Raw genomic sequence first — 8,944 nt, 5'->3', positions numbered from 1 at the left:
TAAGATAGGTCATAAATTTAAAATTCATATTTTTAACAATCCAATTCAAACCTAAATACATCAATTTGAAATGTGGGAACCTGGTTTACAGATTAATATCTTTACTGCTAAATGGAAGAAATGTCCTACAAATTAGTTTCAAATAATTTCACATGATGTAGTTATCTTGCCAGGAAAAAGATGAATATTTTAACAACTCTTTCTTCAAATTCAGCTCTTAATTAACCTCATTGTAATTTTGCTAATCACCAAAATACACCTAAATTTCCCAATTGACATTAAACTTTCTTTGGATATATCTCTAGAATGTTGATTTAAAAAACTTTTAAAATTATTATCAATGACAACAACAAAAAGAATAAAAACAAGGTAAGGAAAAAAATGCAAGAAGTTGTGTCAGGGAAACATTTAGTTTCCCCAAAAGGTCTTAACTTACCTATGTCACAACTTGAGAATATATAGCTTGAAGTACAAGTCTTGAGATTTAAATTTTTTTTAAAGATTTATTTTATTATGCATACAAGAAATGGGGTACAGGCCAGAGGTGTGGGGAGTGAGAGGACTCACCAGAGACAGAGTGAGGAACAGAACTGGCAGATTGATGTAAGTACACTGCTGAAGGGAGCAGCTGGCGAGTCAGGAGAAGTCTGCTGCGCCATGTGGGTAGCTCCCTGGCTGGCCAGGGATCGAACGCGTGCTGCAGTGGCTGTGGACAGCTTCAAAAGTTGCATCTTAACCCCTTGTGCCACCAGGGAGGCCTGAGATTTAAATTTTTAAGTGAATTTACAGTCTTTGAAAATCACTAAAATATCTAAGAGTTATGGGATTTTGTTTTGTTGGGGGAGGAGAGTCGTTACACCCCCACAGTCTTCTGAAAAATAACAGAATGTTGTATCTATTTTTAATTAATTACAAGATCAGTTTGACTTTGGGAATCCTGTGATAGACCTTGGCTTATAGGAAACATGCTATGATATCGAAAAACACATGTCTTGGCATCACAAGTCGCATGTTGCAGAGATTCTAACTGCCAATAGCTGTACTTATTCCAGCATCAGGAGTGGTTGCCAGTTTTCATGACCAACACAGTCTTCCTCCAACATTTCATACAAATTCACTAAAAATCTAACATTTCACCTCCAAAGGAATGTTCTAGAAAAAGTTAATAGTCATGAAAAATGGAATATGGCCCCAAAGTATGCATGATCCTGTGTTTCCTGGCTAGGGCAGGGTGGGCCTGAGAAGTGACTCAGTGTGGCAATGACCAGGCTCCAGTTTAAGTCTCACGGAGAAGCCTGTGCCTTTGCCCTGCACACAGGCGACAGAGCCTGCTCTGGTCTCTCATTCATTTGGGCCTTTGAAATTGACCACTCACTATCAGGTGTAGGTTCACTGAATCTTCATAACTGCAGAGAGCAGGGCAGGATTTTTGTTCTTCATTTTTTTGTATGTGTCTTTCCCTTTCCCTCACAAAACAATAAGTCAGTAAGAAGGTAACTGACTGTACAAGGCTATTATGTGGCAAAGCCAGAACTAGAAGATTCTGTTTTTCTGATGACTAGTCCAATTTTCTCCCCCTGGAGCAATGATTCAAGTTTCATTGAAACGTATCTCCTCTAGGATGCTGCCCTAATGGTCCTGCAGAGTCTTAGGGACTCAGCCTTAATTGTTCGTTCTAATATCCACCGAACAGTGTTGTTGTAATTAATGTTGGCTGAATCTAATTTGTGACACCAAAGAGGCCGTATTTTCACCATCAGTGAATCAGACTAGAACTCTAAGTGCTTTACTTTGCTTGCAGAGATGAGGCGTTTTCCAGATTATGCACGTTAGGTTTTATGAATCTGGAGAGAAAAGGTAGTAATAAAATTTTTGAGACCAGCCATGGAGAAAGTTTAGGAAGGATAAGTCCTTATGCTTAAAGATTTCCACATGTATTTTAAAACAGTGCTGTCTAAAATAGAAATCTATACAGTCTATACATGTAATTTTAAATTCTGTAGTCAGCATATTTTTTAAAAGTAAAAAGACAAAATTAATTTTTGTAATATATCTAAACCAATACATCCAAAATGTTATTTTAACATAAAATCAATATAAAAAAAGTTGAGATAGAGTTTACATTCTTTTTTTTAGACTAAGTCTTTGAAAACCAATGTGTGTTTTATGCTAATAGTCTATCTAAATCCATAGGCTAAATTTTTCATGGTTAAAGTTAAATGTAGTTCTATCAGAATAAGAATATGAAATGTCCTTTATACTGTGCAGCTTTTTCATTTTAAATAAAATTAAAAGTTCAGCTCTTTAGTCACCTTAGCTCCATTGCTTTGCCCCAGGAGGCCCCCGTTGGACCGAACAGTGATCAGCAGTAGTGGGATCACATCAGAGATTTCTCATCTCTCCACAGTCACAAGGATGAGCCATGCTTCACCGAAGATATGGTTTCAATGTTAGAGTATAGATTTTTATACATACAAGAACTGGGGTGTAGGCCAGAGGTCTACACGTGGGGGGTGAAAGGATTCACTAGAGACAGAGTGGGGAGCAGAATAGGCAGATCTACTGAAATACACTGCTGAGGGGGAAATACACTACTGAAATAGACAACTGAAATACACTGCAGTGGGCAAGACAGGAGATGTCTGCTGCACCATGTGGATTAGCTCCCTGGCCAGGGATCAAACTCATGCTGCAGTGGCTGGCACTAGCTTGATAGTGCTGAAACTTTAACCCCTATGCCACCAGGCAGGCCCAGATTATAGACTATTAAACAATTGTTTCATCTAACCTAGCTCAATTACTATTTCATTATTTTCATTTTTTTTTTAAAAAAGGAGAAAGTGTTTATTTGTGAGTTGTTTAAAGTATTACTGCTTTTGTAATTCAGTAACTTAGTTTGTAGCACCTAGTCGGCTTTTGGGTGAGCTAGTAATGGATGAATGAAAAAGTCAACATGGAACATAAATAAATGAGTATACATTTTATTTGATGTAGTACTTGAAATTTTAGAAAATAATGACCTTATTTCATTTTTCTATCAATCACCTAATCTAAAATCCTTGAAAAATGAAAACAATTAAAATTCAGCTGGCATCTAAAAGAATCTCTGAGCCAATTTTCCAAAGCAGAGTTGATAACTTGAGTATTTTTTGGTTGTGTCACATATACCCTAAGAAGGGGTTGCCAAGCTTTGGAGTGATGTTTACTAGTTACTCTGTTACCAGTGTTAAGAAAGCTTAGTGACACTTTCTCTCTCAGTGTCTTTATTCCCCAGGTGACTTAAATTCTCTAGTGCTGCTGAGTGTGATGTGAAAGAAGTTGATGGATCTTTGCTGATTTCCTGGGGATGTACTTGGTGGCAATGTAAATCCATTACAAAGTATTCTTCCTCCTGTCCATTTTGCTTTTCCATTTCCTGATCTGTAAAATTTGAAGTTTCTAATCCAAAACCTCAGAGGTGTAGAACCTTGACGTGCCCAGATAATAGAACTCTAGTAACTACATTTATTTTTAAAATACAAAGTAATAGATAAAATTAGTTTTAACACAAATCTGGGCATGCCAAAGTTCTAGCTGGCTTCCTTAAAATTGGATTTGGAACTTGAAGTCAGGAAATGCAGAAAATTTACATTGAGTGATGTTTATTTACAGGGAACTCTTAAACCTTGAAGGCAAGAATCTGACACGTGTTCATATTTCATGCTACGAGCTATCTCTTAAAGGCCAATTTATAGTACAGTGCAATACCTTTGACATATCACTTACGCTCTCCCAAACACATCTTCAGTGAGAACCTTTACAAATGAACCCCATAAAATGACGCACTCGGTTTCCCAGAGGGGACGTTGCTCAGGAGACAGTGATCCCAGGCGAGAGATTAAGGTTAAAGCCAGATTTTGAGGATCCTCCTTTTTTTAGACTCAGGCTGATAAGGAAAAAGTGGAAGTGATCTCTGATGGTGAGGGAGCATTTAGTCTACTGTATATATCTACATTTTAGTTCCCGTCACAGAGGATGGCGAAGTTTAAAGGAGGCAAACATTTTCTGTTCTTCGGCTTGTTCAGTGCCTAGAAAGAAAGGAACAGAAATCACACAGGTTGTGCTCCCCTTCTGTGTGTATTTGGGTCTTTGCTGCAAATCAGGATGCTTTATTAGTTCAAGGTATTCCACAGGATTGAGCCAGGCCCTGCTTTAGAGTTGCCTGTATTACAGTGAGCAAAAAGGATGCTTGCATGATGCTTATGCTCTCAGTAGGGGAAGCAGATAATAATACAAACAAAACACTATCTAATTTCAAAGCAATTCAGTGAAACAAAGTGACAGAATCTGCTACTATTTAAAAGAGGATGGTGAGGGGAAGTCTCTCTGAGGAGGAGACATTTGAGCAGGGACCTGAATGAAGTGAGGGAGCCAGGACGTTGAGGCTGAGGGTGGAGCAAGTGCAAAGGCCCTGAGGTGGGAGCATGAAAGGTAGGACCTAGTGGATGGGGGTAAAAGATGAGGTTAGGAAGGTTAGCCAGGAGCCAGATCATGTAGCCCCTCTACTATCAGCCCTTATAGGCTTTTGACCTTTTCTTTGAGAGTGATAAGAAGCCCATTGGAGCAATTCTATTTTTAATTTCTTCTTATCCTTCATTGGATCATGAACTTCTTTGGCATTTTGGTGAAGCCTGTGGGACCCTTTGCAGAATGTTTTTAGATGCATGAATTACAATGGACACATCAAAGAAAACAATCATGTGGAAATATAAAGAGTAAAGGAAGAGAGAAAGGGAACAAAGAAGGGGAGGAGGGGACAAAAGGAGAGAGAAAAGGAGAGAAGGAGGGTCAAAGAAAGAGCGTGGTTTGCATTTCTGAAGGCATGCTGGGCTGGCTAAGAGTAGAAGCACCCAGTGCTTTCTTTATCCTACAACACAGCCGTCTCTGAGGTCAGGCGTGCAACAGGTTATTTGAGTACAGAGAGAAACATGTATGACTTCTATTTATATTTAATTCTTTTCAATTTCTATGCTAGGATACCAGTACATTTATATAATTCATAAACATATATAGATTGAAGGTGTGAAGTCAAAAGAGGATTTATGCTAGTTTTTTTTTTTTTTTTTTTTTGGATCAATCAGATTTGATAATCACAACGGAGGGGCAATTATCCTGTAAGGAACTTAAGAAATGCCACATCGGTTTCAACCACATTTCAGAGGCCATTTTGTGGGAGAGCAAGAGTTCTTGCCATGATTCAACGTTGCTAAATGGCCATTCTGTTTCTGAAGCTTCCTTAACTCTGATTAAGAGGCCTCAGATGGCTGTAAATCTATTTATACCCAGTTAGACCTATTATCACCGCTAAGGTAACATGGACTCCCTCCCAGGGAAACAAGTTATCTGGGGCTGGTTTCCAGAGAAGAAGTGATTTGTGATATTTCCCCCTAAAATTCAGAGGTTACTGAAGAGTGCACCATGAGCTGTGTGGGCAGTGGTCTAGCTCCCCCGTCCTCCATCCTTCTTGTGCTGTGCCTGCCTTCATAGGCGTGTTCCTTCTGGACTCAAGCCCTAATGTGGTAAGCGCCTCCCCTGTCTCCCTGCCTCACAAAGACCCCTCTCTGCTCACTCTTGAGGTGCAGCAAGCTGCACAGTGGGCATTATCCCTGGGGCCATACAGTATGGGAGGGTGTATGACGTTTTCTGTTTCTACCTGGGGATCGTAGTTGAGCAGAGAAGGGGCCATGAAAGAGAGGGCAGGTTGAGGGAGAACAGCTGATTTTTCATGAAATCTGTTCCAGTTACAACTGAACTGCTTTTTCCTTTCTTTTTTTGGCCTCCTTCTCTCCCCTTCTCCCTCCTTTGTGCCCCTCCATTCTTCCTTAATTTTTTTTATAAAGGAAGAAAGACAAGTCATTTCTAAAATGAGCAGAAATCACCAGATAGGCTGTTAGGGTAACAACTAATATGCATGGTGCATATAGGTGTTCACAACCCCAGGATCAGGCAGTGAGCTGGTGTCTAGAGGTACAATTTTGGCTTTGCAGTTGCTAACAGAAGAATTTCACTGACCTAGCTTGCAAGGGGATATTGGTTTATGGAAGCAGGTAGAGAAGCTGGAAATGAGGCCAACCTAACCTACTATTCCTGAGTCGTAAACATGAAGTCATATTCCCAATTCTTTGTATTTTTGTCCTCTCCCCTTGATTTCTGAATTCTGCCTGTTTCAGGTGCTGCTGCTTCTCTGCTGAGTTCTTTCCTGGTTCTTTTAAATTTCTTACTAGTATTTGCAGAAATGGCAATATTGTGCCAACCATCCCAGGCCAGGCAGGTTCATTGTTGATTCAGGCAGATAAAAAGAGAATTTTGGAGCCTTCTGTATATTTGACAGGCCTTTAATGCTGAATCAGGGAGCCAGCAACCAAGCCTTAGTCCCTCTGAATCTCCCCTTTTTAGCGCTGGCTTCTCTGCCCAGGTGTCCACAATCACAGGTGCACGTGCCCTGTGCCCTTGCTCCTCGGCTCTTTGGTACAGTCACTCGCTGTCATGTGTGGGTGATGAAACCTGGGAGGAAAGCAAAGTCACAGGGAGCAGTTATAGAGGCTCGCAGCAAGAGGTGAAAAAGAGCCTGAGTAATCCTGAGTACCTACAAGTTCCTTCCAGGCAACTTGCAGGTAAATTAATCGGGTTCTAGAAAAATAGCTTGATGAATCACCATAATAGAACTTGGCTACACTTTCAGGGCAGAAAAAGATTTAGTCTATATAGCATCTAGTAGCAAGCAGAAACAACGTTAAATGGTAAATTCAGAGCCAAGTGGAACTCTCTGTAGCTTCTGTTTATGCTGTGGCAGAGGGGCAGGGCCCTAGAAAGAAAGACACTGAAATAGCTGCTAGATAGGATAGTTGGTTTGTTCTGGGAGTAAATTGAATGCCTAATTATCTTCAGAGAAATAAGTAGATCCTTCATACTATTTGTCAAAACAATAACTAGTTTAAAAATTTCAGCGAGAGGGGGGAAAGCAAATACTTTGAGATTTAAAAAAAACCCTAAGACACTTTAATCTCCTTCATTTTCTCTCTATCCTTCCTGTGTCCTTCAGAATGTGGTTGCCTATGATGGACGGGCTGGTTCGATTGTGGGATTGATTTTGGGGACTGGATGTCTCTGCTTCTTGCTGTGGAATGTCAGGGGATTTTCAGATGCCTTGTTGCTTTTGGGGTGTGTTTGTTCCCCAAGGTTCTAGGAACCTCCAATTTTACTTGCATTTTAAGGCCTTTGGGGGTTGAGGGCATTTTGAATTTCTGAAATCTTTAGTACCTCATTCTTTTTATTTTATCTTTTGTTTGTGCCAGGTATTCTTGCAGTAAAAGAGCCTCATGGGTTATCAATAGCACATCTAAGTAAATGATGCCCACCTGCCTCTCTGAGAGCACACACCTGTCTCCAGCTGGGGTCTCCTATTTCCCCTTCAGTGTCCCCTCATTCAGAGCAGATTAAAAGAACTCTCGGCTTTTCTGATCCAGGCTCTGATATACGGAGAAAATATTTAACACTTTAAAAGACTCCCTGTTTTCCAATATGAAGCTTTCTCAGCAAGACTGGGCTTTCTGGAGCTTGAGCTCTGAAAGTTTTATAGACAGTTGGTTAAGCCTGTCTCTTCAGAAGCCTCAGGACACGGGTGAAGGGGGAGGAAAGGCAGTTCAAATTAATTGAATATTTACCTTGTGCTCAACTTATTTAAACCTGACAGTGAACCTGGGAAACCCACCTGATGAAAAGGAAAGGACACAGTCTGGAAGGAACGTAGAACGGTCCAGGTGGGGCTGCAGAGGTGATCTGACGCCTCCCCTCTGCTACTTTCTCCTCAGCAGGCGCACTTTTCTAAAATGTTGGCTTTAAGGATCCAGAGGGTGAACTTTTAACACTGCTCAGTGATTTTTTTTTTCCTGGTTTCCCAAACTGAATGGGTTTCCTCCTGTGCTCCCAGCCTCCTGCATGTCCTCTTGCTTCCCTTGAAAAGAAATGCCTATGTTTCTCCCTCCCCTTCTCTATGGGTCTTACAGTGCAGTGGCTCACTGGGGCATCAATTTAATGAAATAAAATTTCAACCATGTTTGGTTCGATTCTAGGTGATACAAATAGAGAATTGTGAACACTTTGTAGTTGGGTTTAAAGGAAGGAAAGAGGTAGAAGGAAAAAGTGGGTCAGGTATGGTGACAGGCAGTTTCCTTAAGTGCTTCCTACTGAGGGTTAGCTGTTAAAATGGAGAAATAATGGGGGTGCCATAGTCCTTTGGCACCTGTGTATTCTGAAATTTGGGGTTGGCAGTTTATATTTTACCAGGCATGTGAATTTTATATGAGCAGCCACTGTTCTAATTAATATGTAATGCATAAACTAATGTCCTATCCAAACCTTTTGAGGTACATATAATTTTTTTAAAAGATTTATTTATTTATTTATTTATTTATTTATTTATTTATTTATTTATACAAGCACCGGGTACAGCCAGAAGCACAGGAGGGTGAGAGAATTCACCAGAGCCAGAGCAGGGAACAGAACAGGCAGACCGATGAAATGCACTGCTAAGGGGAGCAGCAGGCGTGGCAGAAGAGGTCTGTCGCGCCATGTGGGACCCTTGGCCAGCTGCCGGGATCGAACCGGCGCTGCAGAGGCTGTGGGCAGCTTCGCAGCCCAGCGCTCAACCGCTGCACCACCAGGGGAGGCCCGGTACATATAATATTATTTCTAAGAAATCAGAGGTACAGAGAGGTGTATCCCTTGCCCAGAGTTGGATAGAGGCAGAGCTGCCAGCAGAGCGTAGGAATGTTGGCTTCAGAGCTTGAGACCCCGGTACTCACCTGCCTCTTAGTTACTGGCTCAGTCACTCTCATGATTTCATGGGGTTTTAAAGATTATTTTTCTTCTTAATTAGAACCAGTCCACCCTCCGGTGGGAAGAG

General features: G+C 40.9%; 1 protein-coding gene across 3 annotated transcripts in view; it reads left to right on the top strand.

The window, feature by feature from the left end:
* The window catches only part of KLF7 (KLF transcription factor 7), an 87,265-nt gene that overhangs the window by 64,672 nt on the left and 13,649 nt on the right, over window positions 1-8,944 (top strand). The gene's annotated exons all lie outside the window — the stretch shown is intronic.

Source organism: Talpa occidentalis, unplaced genomic scaffold (genome assembly GCF_014898055.3).
Source record: "Talpa occidentalis isolate TD23 unplaced genomic scaffold, MPIMG_talOcc4v2.1 talOcc4.3, whole genome shotgun sequence".
Lineage (NCBI taxonomy): Eukaryota > Metazoa > Chordata > Mammalia > Eulipotyphla > Talpidae > Talpa > Talpa occidentalis.
The sequence above is the reverse complement of the archived record's forward strand: the minus strand, read 5'-3'. Positions and strand labels throughout refer to the sequence as shown.